This window comes from Sapajus apella, unplaced genomic scaffold (assembly GCF_009761245.1).
Source record: "Sapajus apella isolate SASKATOON/1434 unplaced genomic scaffold, GSC_monkey_1.0 scaffold11, whole genome shotgun sequence".
NCBI lineage: Eukaryota > Metazoa > Chordata > Mammalia > Primates > Cebidae > Sapajus > Sapajus apella.
The window spans coordinates 3413217-3432525 of NW_022436951.1; the positions used below are offsets into that span (position 1 = coordinate 3413217).

General features: G+C 39.7%; 1 protein-coding gene and 1 long non-coding RNA gene across 8 annotated transcripts in view; one reads left to right on the top strand and one right to left on the bottom strand.

Annotated features, from left to right (window-relative positions):
• DAB2 (DAB adaptor protein 2) overlaps positions 1–19309 on the top strand; it is a 93369-nt gene that overhangs the window by 42917 nt on the left and 31143 nt on the right. The gene's annotated exons all lie outside the window — the stretch shown is intronic.
• On the bottom strand, positions 149–15890 carry LOC116552232. The gene is made up of 2 exons (XR_004269285.1): positions 14454–15890; positions 149–639 (listed from the first exon to the last, which is right to left on the bottom strand). It is a non-coding gene; the product is annotated as an uncharacterized LOC116552232 (long non-coding RNA).

The following is a 19309-nucleotide window of genomic DNA, read 5'->3' on the forward strand; positions in this document are numbered from 1 at the left end:
AGGAGGGGGCTTGCAGCTACCAAGTAGCTCCTCACCGTGCTTCTTACCGCAGCAGCCAGACCTGGGGAGGCTGCCTTTTCTGGGCCAGGTGCCCTGCCTACCCCAGGCTCTGTGTCTCCCCTCCTTGAAGGGAAACGGCCCTCAGTGACACTGTATCAAAGTTCATTGCCTTGAGAATTCGGGAGTATTCGAGGCTTGAGCCCTTTGTAATCTTTGGAAAAGGACCTTTTTGGTGAAGTGCTGGATATGTGGAAATAATGCCACACTTAAGACCACAAGGAGAGTACAATGGGAAAGTCTTCCAGAGAAAGAAAAGTGGCCTGGTGGTCTTTGCTAATGTCTATTTCTGGGACAGACCACTTCTTCCAAATCCTTAGTCAGTTTCCTCCTAAGGCCAACTGAATTCTTTTTCCGGTTGTTGGTGAGTAACATCCCCCTTCTTTTCCTACTCCCAGCTCGGTGGATCCCTTCTGATCCAAATGACTGCCCTAGAAACCAGTTCTTTTTCAGCTATGAACTCCTATGCTTTAATGTATAACCAGAATAAATAGACGGTAGAGGAATGTCTTCCAACTTTGAGCTCTTACACATATGTATTTGCCATTTTGGGGATCTTTGATCTTGATCGTTGATCTTTACCTGAGTATGTAAGCGAGGCACAAAGGCACTTGTTAGAAACCTTGTCTAATTTGTCAAGGACAAAATCCAGAGTTTGCATTTCTTCTAAAGACTTTTATAGTTTTAGATTAAACTGAAAGTCCAAATTCCTGTGCATTAGGCCTGTTTGTTGTCTTGCTCCAAAGGTTGAATGGATTTCAGCCGCCTTGTTTGGGTTGAAGGGTACTGCTTTTAAGGCACTTGTTGGCATGAAGGTAGATCAGGGACCTCTGGCAGCTGCTGACCAGCTGGTTGGGGATGATATTTACTGGCCTGCTTAACCAGGCCTCGATTACCTGAAGGTTAAGGTGAAGGTTAAGGAAACAGGAAGATACCTTCCTTGCTAAGTGACTCCTGCCCAAGCAGGAGGCTTTGCTGTGACATGGGCTCTTGGTGGTGCAGTGAATACATTCTACTTCATTTCTAAGTCTACCCTCATACGTTCATAAGCCTAAGTTTGCTACCACTGATATTTCACCTGGATAATTTTGGAGGTTCCATGTGTTTCTCTTCCTCATTCTCTAGACCAGAGGATTTAATTATTACCCTTTTAAAAGACAAAGCTGAGATGCTGAAACGCTTGGGAAAGCTGCTAAGAGCGAGCCGTCCTGGGGTTTGAAGCTGTCCTAATGATCATCAGAACATACCTTTCCCAGCTGGAAAGATTTGAAAGCTTACTAGACAGGAAGGTTTAGGTAACTAACCAAACACATAAGGTTTTCCACTCTTTAGACAGAACCAGAATGGGAACCAGACTGGCAATATGAAACACCTGAGTAACAGGATGTGGTATTTTAAAATTCTCCCTGGCACTGCTGTGTAATTCTAAAGTCGAAGCTGTGCTCTGGAACTGCACAGAAGTTGGCCAAAATCATATTTAGATGAAACAAATTTTTTTGTTTTGTGTTTTTGAGACAGAGTCTCCCTCTGTTGCCCAGGCTAGAGGGCAGGGTGCGATCTTGGCTTACTACAGCCTCCACCTCCTGGGTTCAAGCGATTCTCCAGCCTCAGCTTCCTGAGTAACTGTAGTTACAGGTACCCACCACCATGCCTGGCTAATTTTGTTGTTGTTGTCGTATCTTCAGTAGAGACAGGGGTTTCACCATGTTGGCCAGGCTGGTCTCGAACTCCCGTCCTCAAGTGATCTACCCGCCTTGGCCTCCCAAAGTGCTGAGATTACAGGCATGAGCGACCACACCCGGCCAGATGGAACCGATTTAACATCAGTCATGTATCTCTAAGGGAGACCCAACTCATGATAACATATCCTGACTGGATTAACCAGTGGGAATCAGAAGGAAAGCAGACTCCTTAGTGTTTACTTAAAGACAAAAGCCAAGCAAATTCCTGATGAGGGGAACCAATGATGCCTGGTATGGACACAGAGGGCCAGCATTCAACGCTAGCTGCCTCTGACAGGGCACAATTGGGCAGTAGTTGAGAATTACTTTCTGAAGTACTATTGCCTAGGTTCCAGTCCTGCTACAGGATTGCAGGTTACATGGCCTAGGGCACATTCCATAACCTCTCCGTACTTCAGCTTTCTGGGGAGAATAGTAGTAACTACCCCAGTATTGCTGGGAAGACAGTTAATCTAATATACTTGGAATAATTTTTTCCATCTGATTTTGAAGGTTTTGCTTGTTTATTTGTTATTGCTTCCCTGTGAACAACTGAATTAAGAGTCTTTGTGGAAACTGAAGGCAAAAGGAAAATTTCTTCATGAAAATTGAATACCCCTCACCTACCTGAAAAAGGTTAATTATTCAAGCACTTGATTTTAATAAAGCCAGTAGGTTTGCTTGTGCTCACACTGGAACACACAGGGAGTTACTCTCTGTTCTCGGCCTGGAAGCCTGCACTTTGGTTTGGTCAGGCTGACCTCGCTGGTCTCAGTTAAGTCCTCCCCATACCCTCTCAGACTCCCAACAGAAAAGGAGCAATCTTTCCCCCTGAAGTCAGCATTATCACAGAAGGAAGTGGGAAAGGAGGACCACCCAGACTAAACTGAATGACTAGGCTAGAAATAAAAGTTCTGAGCATGTGGAGGCCCCATGCTATCCTTGCCCTCATAGCTGGGCAGGTTGCCATGGTTACTCCCCTTCCCGCATCCTTCTCCTACCCTGGAAGGAAGCCTGCCTCTCTAGGGCAAGTAGAATCTGAACAAATTGCTTCCTGGTCTAAAAATGGTAGTTACTAAGTGAAGTAGAATCTCCTCTCTACTTACATCACCCCCACCGAACTTACTATAATCCCAGTACTTAATTTTCTAACCTTTCTAATTCTTGCATCATCTAGAGAGCAAATCACAAAAGCTTATGAAATTTCTGGAATCTAAAAGTTACTACCTCAATATAGAAGCAGCCTGGCAATTTTTCCCTACTACACTTATACAGGCTAGTTAGAGGCAAGTGATTTTTAACGAAGTTCAACTGGTAAGAATCCTAAGTGAATGGAGCAGGCTGAGTGAGTGTTAAGTTGAAGGTAAACAGAATGTATGAGGGCTGTCACTGAGATTTTCAGGAAACCAAAGAGTAAAGGGAGCAGGTAAATAGGAAGTAACAATCCTAGAACGCTGGGTTTGAAGCACTGTTCAACCTAAAGAAATTTGGGTTAGGAAAATATGGTTTAATGTTGTCTCTTGGTTAAATAAAAACAAAACTACCCTATTTCTACCTAGCAATATGATGCAAAAGGTTACTCCCCAAAAGACTTAGATCTCTATGTGAAAGATGAGTTGCCATACACAAGTTTGCACTTGACAAATTAATTCAGTCTTTCAAAACTGTACATTTAGCTTGATGCATATTTCACAGCTTAGAAGAACTCATCTAAGACAATAGCTCTCAGAGTTGATTTCCAAACCAGCAGCATCAGCATCAGCTGGGGACTTGTCAGAACCGCAGACTCTCAGTCCCCATCCCAGATCTCCTAAACTAAACCCTGGCAGTAGGGCCCATCCAGCTGTACCTAAACTAGCTCTCTACCACATGATCTAAGAGTAACTTTCATAATTCAGTGGTTTTATGATTCAGTTGTTCAGTGGAAAGCATAACAAAGTATTTGAATTCCTTCAGTCATGGAGATAATAAAGCAAAAGCATTTAAATACAGTGCAGTTTCACTGAATCTGAGGATGCAGAAAGATTAAAAAGCATGGACTTTGGACATTTTCCCCATATCCCAAGTATAGCTTTCTTGATCCTAGGAAATCCAATATACTTTTTGATTGTATATTATCACCTCACTTCTAAATCCTTTGCCCTCTACTGAGGTTTTTAAAGAGTATAATTAATCTCCATTTATTAGGAGACTGTCCCAGTTATTTCTTTTAAAAAAGATTCTAGTAAACTAGATCATTACGCTTGAACCAGACGGTTTTCTGTCACCTCTGAAACTTTTTATGCCATGTCCAGAAGTGCAGATGAAGGTCTCTCCATAAATGAGTCTACTTCACTTAGTTTTTGTAAAGTTTAGTGGCCAGTGAAGACTGCTCCTTTCTCCCATTCGACTTTCACTTTAAGTAACCAGCAAAAAAAATATATCTCTATTTCTTGGCTCCAGTATGATGAGTATCTTGCCCAAGGTATTTTCATTAAGTGGTAAAGCTAGGATTCAATTATGAATCTTTATGATTTGCATCTTGGTGTTTATCTGAATACTTAGCAATTACCTACTATGTGAAGTCTGATGCTAGGTTAGCAATGGAAAAACTCGCAGTGAACAGAAACCGAAACAAAAGTCTTCCCATGTGGGGCAAAGGACATAGGATGGAGAGTTAAACAGACTTGCATGGGAATGACAGTACTGCCATTTCCTGGACATGTTATTCAATGGCTCTGGCCCTTAGTTGCCTCACCTACCTGCAAAAGCAGTCCTAAGAAGGCCTGATGTTAAGCAGAGATCACATTTAAAACTGAAAAATACAAGGATGTCATGTGCAAGTATATAATTGGTACTCCGATTTTGAAGAGCCAACATAGATTAAGAGCTTGGGCTCTGCAAATGACTGCCCACAGCCCAGCTTCACCATGTAAAACAAGCTATATAAGGCCTAAGCTTCATTTCTCCATCAGGAAAATGAATTGCCTCGATTTTAAAATTAAAAATTCTCTGAGCTCCTGCAGCTGCTTCTGAAATGTATCTGTCCTAGAAATACAATTCTCAATGCAATAAATAAGCTGATATTTTTAAAATGATCTTGTTCTCATTGTTTTTGAGTGTCAGGCAAACTAAATTCTAGAGATCCACACATTCAGTCTGAAAATTAGAACACTGTCTTTCCTATGTACCTTTAAACTATTAAATGTGAATATCAGGAGGAGAATGCGGTAGTGCTTCATAAATCAGTAGAGAGGCACATGAATGTTAACTTTCAGCTGCCACTGAAACTTCCTCTGAGCAGGGCAGCCAGGTCCTCTTAAGGTCTATAGTTAATCCTTACCCAAAGAACTGGAAAGTGAATAACTTCATCTTTAATTGTGTCCATATTGAACACAGCTGCCCTCCCTGTTCTAAACATTTCATCCAAATGATCCCACTTATTTTTTATATTTTAAGTGTCCTTTTAGGGGGCCAAGACCTGGTCTAGTCTTCAGTAATATGTAACTCAGATGCTAAAGTGCTTTTTGTTACCATTTAGTGCAACAGAAATAAACCAAATGTGTGTGAACCTATGTCAGAGAGCTGGCATAATCACATGAAGCATGCTAAACCAGCTTGGCTTTGGGGTGAATGTTAATCTGCTAGGGAAACATACAACTGCCCTCTTAGTCAGATCAGCAGTTGCAATGGCTACACATAGTAGGCGCTCAAATGTCCATCCTTTAAAGGGAAGTCTCAGCTGTGCTTGAATTATATTAGCATTGGGGTTTGTTATTATTGTTATATGATTTTGTTTTCTGTTGTTCCCTGCCCCCTTTACCACTAAAATTAAACAACTTAAATGCAGTTCATTTTTGAAGTAGAAAACAAGTATGTAGCAGATAGACAGGCTTTTCCATCAATCGTTGGTTGCTAATAAGGAGGTTCAATATTGATTTCTGCCTGGGCTAAGTTTCAACGATTGCTGAGGCTTTTCAGAAAGAATACACGTACTAGAATTGAAATGATAGATAATTATATTTAATGTTCATGCTGTCTTCTAAAGGATAGCTTGATGCAGAGATGCTTGCTTCACTGCCTGAAAACTTGTTCTTTGTGATTTCTGATTTCTCTAACTGGTCTAAAGTTCCCAGTGACTAAAAGTTGATGGTAATTGAAAGTTGGATGCAAATATTTACCTTATCCCTGCTAGGGAACACATACCTATCAACAGCTGCCTGCGAGATATTTAGAGAAAATAGTAACTACTCAACTAACATATGATTTTATTGTAGTTAAGTGCTGCAGAGTGTTGTGTGGGTCCAGAAGGAGACAAAGGACATTGGTGTGTTAATGGATTTGGCTTTTAAAGGAACATGGAAGTCAAATAAACAAAGGTAGGGAGAGAAAATGCATTTTAGGCAGAAGCACACATGCAAATCATGCAGTTGGGCAAATTTAGGTTATGCCTAAATAACGCTGGCCAGCTTGCCCAAGAGCAGGTGGCACAGGGCTGAGAAGTGTCTGAGTTTGAAAAGGAGAGATGAATCGTGCTGAGCCATGAATGTCAGGATAAGAATTTTGATCTTTATTTGCCAAGCACATCTCTTCATTAAAGTAGGAAAACCAAATGCTGATTAGGTTAACTCAACCTGGCTCTATTGGCAGAATGCGTTTGAGTGGAGATTGTTTAGTAGTTGAAAAAAAACCTATATTTCTTTAAAAATCATCAAAGCAAAGAAAAGGTTTGCCTGACCTTATTAAGGAGCAAAGAGAAATATGTATTACCCCTAATGTTTTCAGTGCGCTGCTCATTAATAGACTGTGTTGAGCCTAGAAATGTAGAGCAAATAATCTTCTGATCCTAAAAGTTTTATTGAATTGAGGAAAGAGCTCTATAGGAATCAGAGGGCGATGACAGGTCATGGCAAATGTGGGGAAATGGCTGGTAAGAACCGAGTGAAGACTTCCCTGAGACCACACATCATCGGTGGCCTTGGAATGAAGGTTTTCACAAAATTCAGGAAGGTAAAGGCAGTACATATCACAGGTTAGCAGGCAACATAAGAAGGCCTGGTATGCGCGTGTGTCTGTTAAGGGGAAACGGAAGACAACAGCTTCGTCAGAGAGCAGGTGGCCATGTATGTGTATAGTCTACAGCCTGATTAGAAGGGCTTTGAATCTCAGCCTGAATGGCAGTTGAGGAATTGGACGCTGATACCTGATTAATACAAAATCAGGAAAGCTAGGAGGCTTTAAAACCAGTAAAACCTCCTACAAAAATTTAGCCATAAAGGGAGGTCAGTTACAATTAGAGTCTCTTACACCTTAGATTCTCATTGAAGCCCTTTGGAGATAGAAGAAAAAGCTCATTGCACAAAGTTTGTTTTTTCACTTCAAGTGTTTTAAATATATTAAGGAGTACCTATGCTATGCATGTAGAAAAGATCAACATACGCCGTAATATAAGTCCGCTAATCATGAGGGATATGTATGATACCACGTGGCATAGCTTTTTAGGGAGGAGGAACTCAGGGCGGTGGTGAGGCAAGGTTAGGGAGAAATGCTGGAACTAAATTAAAAAATATATAATGGGGAGGGAGGAGAGGTATGAAAATAAGGGAAATTATGAAAAGTGGAGTTTCAGAGGTTCGACACACTCCTTAAACATGAACAGTTTAGGATAAAATCTTGGCCTCATTCTAAGCTGCAGACAATACTGTTGTGGGTCTTTTAGGTTTGTCTGCACACAAAGTACATTCTTTAATGCTGTTCCCACATAGCGTATATTGATGCAAGCGTTCGGTTTTCTGTACAAGAACTCTTTCATAGAAACGGTGGGCACAACCATGTTCTGTGTTTGGATCTGTGCTCTTACACTTAATGCAGCCAACATTTGTGGAGGGCTCACTACTTGTAGTGATCATGAAGTCCATTTCCTTGACGAAGAAGACTGCTACCTGGTAGCCCCTTGCTAATGCTCTTGTGACTTGGTAGGGCTCTTTAAATAACCAAAGCCGACTATAGGGACCCTTGGTTACATTTTCATAATATTGTTTCACTGAAATCTGAGATTCAATGTTTGGCCTGATCTGAAAGTGACATTCTTGTATTCTTAGAAAATCTGATAATTAAGAGTACCATAGAACATGTCTGGTTCTGGAATACAGAAGTTCCCCGAATTGCTTGTCCTTCTTAAGTGGCAAAACTGAATGCCAAATGAGCATAGTGTTTCTTCTGGTGTTTATGAAGATAGTGTTGACTCAGAACTTTGGATTTTAAGATAACTTTGAAGGAAACATCACTGATATTCTTCAGTACCTTCACGTATAACAGAATTTCTCCCTTCTGGCACTGCCATACAGATGTTCCTTCAGATTGCAATGTGGTTATAGGAGGCTCACAAATATTAAATGTAAATATCCCCCTAATTCGTGTCATAATTTAAAAACTGTTGAGGAGGATTATTAACCCTTCAGACAACATTTGCATCCTTCCATAATTGATATCAATATAGCAATTTAATATAATTCCTTGAAGTAATACTACTTTTGCTTTCTTTTATGAAGTGTTATTCATAGCAATGAACCTTTCTATCCTAATCAGAAGCAATTCCTCCAAAATACATAGCATCAGTTACAACTGTCACCTGCTTGTTCTTTCTCCCCTACATATTCTCTAAGCCCCCTGAGAGTAGAGACCATGTCTATTTTATCGCTGTATATGTAGGATAATGCAGTGCTTGGCACATAGTAGGTGTTCAATAAACAATAACCAGATGGCCAGGTGAGTGAGTAACTCAAGCCACTTTCATTTAGAACATCAGTTGCAATTTATTATAGAGCGAGCAAAATGGAAAACTTTAGCTTGCCTTATTATCTGTTGGTATAAGTAAAACAGTTCTGAGCCCCCCCTTTTTTTTAACTTTAAGGTTATTTATAATGAGCAATATCCATATGTTCTTCCAGTTTATATCTGCTCAGGGCCTGAGGAAGGCAGACAAGCTGTTACTGAAATTCTCCAGATGGTGTGGTCTTTCCAAGTTGCTAGTTTAACTTCTACCAATGGAGTATTCATTGTTGCTCATGTATCTGTCTGACCTGATGGATGTAATCATCTGGCTAATGAGAATTGTGGTGAATAGTTTTCAGTCTGATATTTCATCCACAAACAACTTCTTATTCTCCTTTTAAAAGTGTCCACCAAATTGTTTATAAAATTATGAATACAATTTGAGAAAATAGATGAGACCTTTGGCTCAACACTGGATAATTACAGCTGTTTTGACTTAGCACAATTTCCACCAAAATCAGAGAAACTTGTTTTGTTTTTTATTTCCCTGTGCAGCTGTATTGTGAGTTGGGATATCCATTAGGCTCTTTAAAATGCTAAAATTAGGTCACAAACTCATTACTGTCTGCGCACACCCCAGTATGTCCAAGAACCCCAGGCTGGAAACCAACTGATAGGCTGTCCACTGACCAACTTTCAAAATCCTAGCATAAGAGTTTTTTGAATACTACTTATTATTTGACTGAAAACTTACTGTTGAATTTTTAATATATTTGGAGCTTTCCCCAACTCTGGTTAGGTATCATTTAATGATGCCTAAGATGAAAGTGTTGACAGCTGACCATGGGCAGCGTTCTGTGGGATTTTAGATGTGCTCATGTTCATGTGTGGTTTCCCTTCACTTTTGAGTTTAATTGAAAGTGGCTGAACCCTACAGCATCTTCATGACTATCGTTAGCCCAAGTTAGACTATAGACTTATACCTACATTTTAAACTTTGCTATCTGCCAAATTACAGCATCTCTAAGGAATTTAGTTTTAAAATAGAGAAAAGTGTGTCACCCAATATTGCTTATTCTAAACATATAAGAGCAGAAATCTGTCTTTTTCCCTTCTACCACCCTTGTTAACCAGCATTTTCTTGGCACTGGTCTTTCCAGACTTTCAACAGTTTTAGGGAAAAACATATAAATTGAGAACATATTACATTAATATATTCTGCTTCAAACAAGAGGCTATAATTACATGCCTATCTTAATAGCTGCTGTTTACAAAAGATGTTCTTTTTTTGTTGTTTTTAAGGAACTCACATTTCAAAATGTCATTTCACTTCATATACATTTCTATAAAAAGGATGAATGTAGAGTGTAAGATATAATGGCCTTTGACTTTTTAAAAAGCCACCTTTAGGACATTTTATTTATTTGAAGTTTGAGGGTCATTGAGCATCAGAGCTTGGCAAGATGGGATAACCTTGAATCTAATGTTTGAGATTGTTAGTCCTTAACCTTTCAATTAAAAGGCTTTGTTTCCAGAAGATTAGCCAAATATTTGAAAGAAACTGGCAATGTTGAATCACTCCAAAGGGCAAGTCCATGCAACTGTCATACTGCAGAGCTCTTTGACTCTTTGATGCCATGTCCCTGTACTGGGATTTGTCACCACCCCAACATCCACCTGAAAGTCCTCTTGGTCCCATCTAGACAAAACAGAGTGCTATTGGCCTCCCTAATCTAGCTTGACCCAGCTTTTAACCTTTTCCCCTGGTATAACCCAGCATAGGCCCTGTATTCTAGCCAAGCAGACATGAATATCTTTATTAATTCCTCTTTCTGAAAGTACTTTCTGGCTATGCACATTGCCCCAGTCTTTGAAGAACTAACTTAATTATCTCTTTTGTTGTAAAGCAAAGAGATTAAAGCATATATATTAGGCTAGTGTGACTTGCAGATTGCTGCTTCACGCCTGTGTTTCAGCCTCCCCTCCTGTCTAATAGGGATGATACCGTCCCGGATTAAATGAGAATGCCTTAGCATCACACCTGGTATATAATAAACATTCAGCAAATTTAACTTTTAAAAATCTAATATTCTATGTTTCTAAGGAAAATGTCCAGGACATTCTCAGCCTTGGATTCCCAAATCTACTTTCCTCTGCTTTCCTTTCTCCCCTGAGTATTTCTCATCTTCTGAAAGTCTATACTCCACTTACGTCTTGCTCCCTGTTAGATAGTAAACCCTATCAGGGAACACATCTTTATTTTTCTCATTGGTATATCCCAAGTTCTAGAAGAATGCCTGGCACTTAGTAGGGATGTAGTTTTGATCACATGAATTAACTTGCTGGTACGGATCACTGGAATTCCAAACTTGGTTTCTAGTGTCTAAATTGTAATGACTCTGAGATGGGATCAGTCACCAGACCCTCGTGTGCTCTGAACAACAACGACAAAGGCTGTCAGTGTCTGAAGGTTTTTCAAGTTTTGTCATAGTCATGGCTTCACAGCAAAATCTAGGGTAGCTAGCTGCCTACCATTTGCATTGTCTCTCTGGCCATGCACAATGTTAGATAAATGACACACTCTTAAGGGTCAAAAAACATTTGTTTTTTTTTTTTCCCCCTTAAGGGGAATGTTTGGGACCCAGGTGCAAATATAAAATAGATTTAGGGTAGGAATCCACCTCAGTCCTGGAGAACAAATGATAGACTTGGAGAAGGGAACTTGATAATAACTCTAAAGTAGAACTTTGCTTATTTTAGAGGGACTGTGCAAACTTGGTAGTGTTGTTTCTCTCACTGTTTTCCTTGGTGGAACTAATTGTTTATATGTTTCTATAGTATGTTAATTAAGGAATATGTTGGTAGTTAAAAAACATTGCAACTATAAATATTTTTCTAATTTCACATTTTGCTTTACTGAAAGGCTTCTGCTGGGTGTAGAAGGGCTTGGTCACTACTTTTGGAGGATTTGTCTTAACTTCCTTGTCTGCAATATTGAGTCTTTTTAATAAAGATTGGATTAGGAACTTAATAGTGGCTTTCAAAGAAGGCTTGTCTTTGCATAGGGCTATAGAGTTCAGCTAAGGAAACAAGTGATCTAATTGCATTCTCTGATGCTAAAAATGCCTACACAAGACGACTAGAAAACAGCAGATGCTACCATGGAGTGAATCCTCGAAAACTTCTAGGACCAAATCAAGTTACTTTTATTTAATGACCATAATAAGAATCATACAGTGAGGCTACAAATGGAGCCCCTATCTAATCACTTGTATCCATCCCACATTTCCCTTAAGTATTAAAATGGCAATTGCTAGTAGGTACAGAGTTTTGCAATAGGTCATTCGTGGTTCAGAGAGCGGAGGAGACTACTCTGACAGAAAATAAAAGCTAATGAAACATCTTGCTTAAGTATTACATTTTTTATGAACCAAGGAAGCTTCCTTTATTATGGCTCATTGATGTTGACATTCCCAGGTAGACTAACCAGAAATCTGTTTTTAATCCAATGTAAATATGAATATTTCATGAAGGGCAAGAGGCCTCAGCTGACACTCAGCTAAGTGTCAATTGATAAAGAACCATTCCTGTTAGTTTACCTCATGCTTTAACTGTAAACCAGAGTGTTCCCGCATGATTAGTTATTTTAAAGACTGGGTGCATTCAACAGGCCTGGAGAAAGAAGAATCCCCATCCCATCTGCTTACTCTAGGGAAGTCTCCCAGTGGTAAGTCAGATTTTTAATTGTCCTAAAGTCAAACCTGGACCATTAATGTGATATATGTGACACTGAGGGCTAGGCAGATTTGTAAATAATAAATTTTAGTGAAAAGGAAAAGTATTCAATACAATTTCTAACCAATACTCTGCAAACTAGAAAACAATATAATTCATAGGGGTTTTTTGTTTTTTAAGCAGGACAATTAGACAATACAGTAATCTCACCATTATCATAAACCAAATTCATTTAACATGGAAGGAGTAGAGAGTTGGCCAGTACTAATGCACTGTAAAGCTCTCTACAGCTGGAGATGATTTTGAATAACACATATTAAAAGATACACACACACATCTAATAAATGAGTCTTTATAGTCTAGAAAACCAGAAAAACTAAATTGTCTTAGTACATAAACTTTTCATGTCAAATAAGTTAAGCCCTTAGGGAAGTAGCAGTTTATTTGGTGCCCTATGATTTGATGATTTGTTTAATTAATGGTTTGTCTTTTAAAATATCCCAATGAAGTTGTTTATCAGGCCAGTAGTATAAGGTTTATAAGAAACAACTCCTTGCATGGGCTATTACTTGATATTAACATAAAGTTAAGATACTAGTTACTTCAATCTTATAGAATTATGTATAGATTAAAAGTAAGAAGAATAGTATGTTGCCCTTGGGGAAGAAAACTAGATTTTTCTATGATCCTCAAAATTCGCTAGTACCAAAATGGTTAATGCCATCTCAAGAGCTTATCTTTAAAAATGTAAATGGAGTAGTCAAGACTTGAGCCTTTGAAACTGTTGCCTAATAACATAACCAGGTAGCTTTTCTAGGATATCTTGTTTTTATGCAACTCATACAAAGTATATTTTTTCTCCTTCCCCAGCCCTGTAATAATTAGAGTTGACTAAAAGAGATGACTAAAAACAGTCCAGTGGAATATGCATATTAGAAAATCTTCAAAGTCCCTCTATAAGTCCTAGAATAAACTTTCTGAAATCTGTGCAGATTAAGGTGAAACTTGAGATCTGTCCTTGTGTTCTTAGATTATTACAACCAAGAGAGAAGACGTGTGTGCTATTTAATATATATTAATTTCTAAGAAGTCTTAGTTCTCTGAAACACCATCCTTCACTTTTATCTGTAGTGGTCACTTAAATGACTTGTCAAAAGTGGTATAGAAATTGAATTCCTGAAGTCTTCTCTGGATTAGGAACAATGTTTAATGTTTGCGGTCACCAAAGGGTGGTTCTTTTCTGAAATCTTTACTAGATACAAGGTTCTCTGAATTATGCTTCCAAACTTACTAAATGTGCTTCCTGATCCCAAAGATGAGATATCTAGCCATGTTTGTGAAAGTGTAGACAATCAATGGTGATTACTTACATGATACTAACAGGTATAATTTTAGGTATGTAAACTTGGATTTATATAAAGAATTCATGAAACAAAGCCTGTCTCAGGGCAAGAGGTCTCAGCTGACACTCACCTAAGTGTCATATCAGAATTTTGCTTATAAAGTCTGTAAGTGAGACAGACTGTATAAGCAAAATTCTGATATGAAGTGGTAGGTGTTTTATTGTATTTATAATTGAAACTTTCTGTGCTCTATTTCTGCAGTTAGTGAACTGTAAACAGATATTTCAATACATTAGAACACTTTGCTGTTCAGTGTAATTGCTCCAATTGTGCAACAACGAAAATCTCAAATCTGTTTAATTTAGCATGAGCTAGAATGCTGTCATTTGGAATTTTTACATCCCTAAGTTTAAAAGTGCATTTATTTATTCCCACAAAACGTATTTGGTCCAATACCATTTCCCAATAGATGAGAGAATAATGACAGATGTGAACTTTAACACAGGAATACTTGTGCATTTCTGCCAGTTTTGTTCATCTTGTACTCAATCTGCAGCAGCTTCTTAGAGTTTTATTTTGTTTTGTTTTGTTTTTTAATAATTATAAGCACAATTTCAAACAGGTAGGCTAGCTATTGAGAGGCCTTCTTTTGGCTCTGGCATTCTACATTTTTAAGACTCATGTGGTATTAATACATGATCGCAAAAACCAAGATACCAATTTGACGGATTCACCTTTCTCCCTTGTATACAAAAACCTAAAATTACCCAGGGGTTTCTTATCCATTAACCTATCTAATTTGTCCAGTAACCAAGAAATAAGCAAATGAGGCTTATATTCTTACTCGTAGGAGCGCTCTCCTGGCACAATCTGATGTTGTATGTTGTAGGAGACAAACTGCCAGGATTCTGACCTTCAGCCTGCTTAACACTGGTATCTAGAGGAGAAGTGGCTGCTTGTCAGGTTGCTGGTTCTCTGCAAACCTGAAATTGGACAAATAAATACCAAGTCACTTTTTATTTTTAAATGACTCCTTTTTCCTTTATCTAATTTGAAAGCAACCAAGTCTTGTCTAAAAGAAATTAACTAAATCATGAAGAACCGTTTTTTAAATGATAGTATTTTGAGCACACCAGATAACAGTAAATAGTAAGTGGTTTCACATCAAAACAAACATAAGTATTCATAGCCACTGGCTTAGCAAGGCCACCATCTTGGAGATGAAGCCTAATGGCCATGTTGGTTGTGGATGTCTTCCCCAACTCGAATAGGTCACGTCAGAGGTGGAAATGTGACCCACTGATAAGTCTCTCATTGGAGGTTAATACCAGCTCTGTAGGTAGGTTGAACATCAAAACAAAGGGCATGCCACCTGGAACCTAGAGACAACATATTAGGATTGGATGAGTTAAACTGATCTTGCTTTGAGTCTGCATAACTATAAGAAGTGTTTTCATGGTTTTGTTCTCTGTGCAGAAATGCAACACAAAATAAGTTCCACCTGTTTGTATGCAGTCACTATGTACACCCTAGTTTGCTCTGTGCTGATGTTACAAGGCAGCTGGATTCTTCTTCCTTCAAACTCTTTAAACAGTGTATCCTTGAAACATGAGTTGCAGAAAGGGCACAGCAACACTCAAGCAATGGTTTTGAGGATTATATAAATGTGGGGCTTTGCCTGGAAAGGGAAACCACATTGGGATTTTATATGATTTAGCCAGGCTATTAAAGAAGAAACCAAATATCAGGTGCTATTTCTTGCACTGGTTTTTGGAAGAGGAGAAGTTTAAGATTACCTGCCTGTTTTAAAGTGCCCTGGTATGGTATATATCATAAAATAATTCTCCTATTGTAAGTGGCCCTTCATGTATAGCTTGATATTTATAGCATAGATGCTTCTAAATAACATGCTTTTTAAAAATTATTCTAACATCTGCATAGACTTTCAAGCTGACTACTGTCATGGCACTTGAATAGAAAGTGGGAAGTGTTTAACAATTAGGATTTATATGCATATGCATCATAGATGAAGTCACAGAGGGATGTGAATGAAGGAGTGATTGTGTCTTGAAGTCCACACGCTAGGTATGCTGCACATCTATGTTGGCTTAATTCAGGATTATTTCATACGAGCATGAGAAAGCACAACCTGATGTTGTATGTTCGAGGAAGCAAACTGCCAAGATGCATTTGTATCATTCACTTAAAAACTAGCATGGTGGGCCAAGCATGGTGGCTCTCGCCTATAATCCCAGCACTTTGGGAGGCTGAGGCAGGAGTTTTGAGACCAACCTGGCCAAAATGGTGAAACCCTGTCTCTACTAAAAATACAAAAATTAGCCAGGCCTGGTGGCGAGCACCCATAGTTCTAGCTGCTCAGGAGGCTGAGGCAGGAGAATCCCTTGAACCCAGGTGGTGAAGATTGCAGTGAGCTGAGATTGTGCCACTTCACTACAGCCTGGGAGGCAGAGCAAGACACTGTCACAAACAAACAAACAAACAAAACCTAGCATGGAAATATGAAAGGGAGTTATTTTTGGTAGAAGTATCTAATCTTGCTTAGGAAGGATAAACATGAAAACAGTAAAACATTTGCTGGGTCAGTTTGGGTAAGTATATGATGAGGGAGGATTGTAGTAAAAGCTATGAATAGTATGGGTGTGTTGGCTCTGAGTTTTAACTTTTTGACTACCCTTTCCTGCCAGGATCCAGCATAATACATTGTATATTTAGATGTCAAATTTAAAGTAAAATTCTTGCATTTATTGTGTTTTGTATCAGTTCCAGTTCAAGTCACTGCCCTGAAGACTCTGCAATAGGAAAATTCTAGAGGTTTCTATGTCAGTAGGAATTTTTTAAATATTAAAAACTCTAATAGTTTCTATGTAAATTGTTCATTATTTAGAATATTCTATGTCCACCAGGTGCAGTGGCTTACGCCTGTAATCCTAGCACTTTGGGAGGTCAAGACAGGCGGATCACAAGGTCAGGAGTTTGAGACCAGCCTGGCCAATATGATGAAACCCCATCTCTACTAAAAATACAAAAATTAGCCGGCTGTGGTGGTTCATGCCTGTAGTCCCAGCTACTCGGGAGGCTGAGGCAGGAGAATGGCTTGAACCTGGGAGGTGGAGGTTGTGGTAAGCTGAGATCACACCACTGCACTCCAGACTGGGTGACAGAGCAAGACTTCGTCGCAAATGTCCTACTTTATCATCTCATGATACAAAATAAAGTTCTTCTAAATTCAAATTTTAAAGTTGGTTTATTCTATTGACCCATCCCAGTTGCTTATTAAACACTTTCCCTTTTAAAAATCTTCTTCCAAAAGTGCTTTCTTGGTATATGTTCTGATTAATATCACTTCAAAACTAGAAATACCAAGCCCTATGAGAGTCCCCTCTGCGGCTGTCACCATAGCATGATGTCTTCAGCCTCCTCACAGTCGCCCAGTGCAAGTGACTGGGCTACCACCAAAACCTGGTGGGTTTTAGCCACTGGGGAAGGTGCTCTGGTGACCAGGTGAGTGTGGCTCTCTCTGGTCCTGCCGTAGTGTCTTGGGTCTGGGAAGTGCTGCGTCATGTCCCTACAGGCCCTCCGGTCACACGGCTCTTTGAGTGTGATAATGCATGCCACCCACCAGCCACTGTACCGAGGCATGCCCACACTGCCCAGGTCTGCTTGGCTGGGTCAGATTGGACACCTAATGCTTGTGCCAGGTCTTTAGTTAAGACTATCTACCTTCCTGTTATGGGGATTCTTCCCTTGGGTCCTCCCCGCTGTGTTAGACCACTTCAACCCATTGGCCATTTCCCAGAAGTGCCTCTGCTTACTCTACAGACTTGTTCACCAGGTTCCCAGACAACTTTGAGCTCTAAAGCCTGAAGTATGTGGGAAAGAGTAGCCTTTGCCAGACTCCTCCAACCCTCTAATAAAGGTATATTATCCTTTTTCCCAGAATAATGGTTTCATAATAGCTTTTCCTCAAAAGTAATGGAAATCACTCATGGCTTCTTACATAGGTGACTTCATATTTCTCTAAGTAGAAAGAGAAGCAGCTAGTGAGGTGGTCCAAGATGACATTTAATATCACAACTCTGGGCTTAAGGATGTAGTCGTTACATTGCCAATCTCTCTTCTCTACGTCGCTTCTCAAGGACGAGTACAAAAGGGAGAACAGCATGTAAGGAAAGACATACTATTTAAGGAAAGAATTATGCAGGGGCATAGGTGCCTAGCAACCTGCAAATACCGAGCTCTGCAAAAGCTGTGTTACAGCATGCTGTGCACTAGACCATAATTCCCCATTGTCTTTTCCATGTCAAGTTGTGCCCACAACGTTGCCCTACCCAGCTTGCTTGAGATATGCTAAGCTCACTTACCGAATGGTCCCTGATGTAAAGCAGACCATAGCCCAAATGATTCAGTGCCAGCAATGTAAGGCAATAACAGAAATGTGATTTTTAACCTCTGTAATTTCCCTGAATTTTCAATGTCACTTCCTTCCCTTTGCAGAAGTGAGTAAAAGAAGAAAGTTGGATTCTTGTTCTGTTTAGTCTAAGCCAGAGGAGGTTATACTTAAGAACTGGGTGGAATATGTTTCTCCTCCCACATTAAAGTTGAAATGGGACATTAAAACTGAAATGGCTATACTCTCTAATGTCAGTTAATTCAACCTCAAGCCTCATATGTCCATATTCACGAAAATTCCATTTGATCAAAAGACCAAAGGACACTGTCCTCTTTTTTAGAACCTGAATAAGTGTAAAGAGGGATTCTAGAATCAATCCCCTCCGCATGTCTGTGTTCATACAAGCATATCAACTTACACCCAGCTTTTCTTGGAGGCCAGAACATGTTCTCACTGTGAAGACTACGGTTTCTATATTTTTCCAACTCTAGTGCAGTTAAGTGTTCAAACTAATAGCCCTTGTGTGAAACAATGAAGCAAAAATACAATTGCAGAATTGATCATAACCTTAACACTTCAGTTCAACTTGTGAACACTTTCAGGCACTTGCAGTGAATTGAGTGGCAGTGCCCAGTCTAAAGACCGGGCATAGTGTCTCATGCCTGTAATCCCAGAACTTTGGGTGGCCAAGCGAGGTGAGGGGGGTGTGTGGATCGCCTGAGGCCAGAAGTTCAAGACCAGCCTGGCCAACATGGTGAGAACCTGTCTCTACTAAAAATGCAAAAATTAGCCAGGTGTGGTGGTGAGCACCCGTAGTACCAGCTACTCAGGAGGCTGAGACAGGAGAATCACTTGAACCTGGGAGATGGAGGTTGCAGTGAACTGAGATCACGCCACTGCACTCTACCCTGGGAAACAGGGGAAGACTCTGTCTCAAAAAAAAAAAAAAGAATGGGCCCTTATTTGGATGCATAAAGCTTCTTTAAACTTTAAACTCTCCTAAACATTCTTTATGGTGATGACTGTTTCTTATGCTCTAATAGGTATTCCTAATAAAAAGTTACTTGAAAAACAAAATGGGCTGGGTGCGGTGGCTCACGCCTGTAATCCCAGCACTTTGGGAGGCCGAGGCGGGTGGATCACGAGGTCAAGACATCGAGACCATCCTGGTCAACATGGTGAAACCCCGTCTCTACTAAAAATACAAAAAAATTAGCTGGGCATGGTGGCGCGTGCCTGTAATCCCAGCTACTCAGGAGGCTGAGGCAGGAGAATTGCCTGAACCCAGG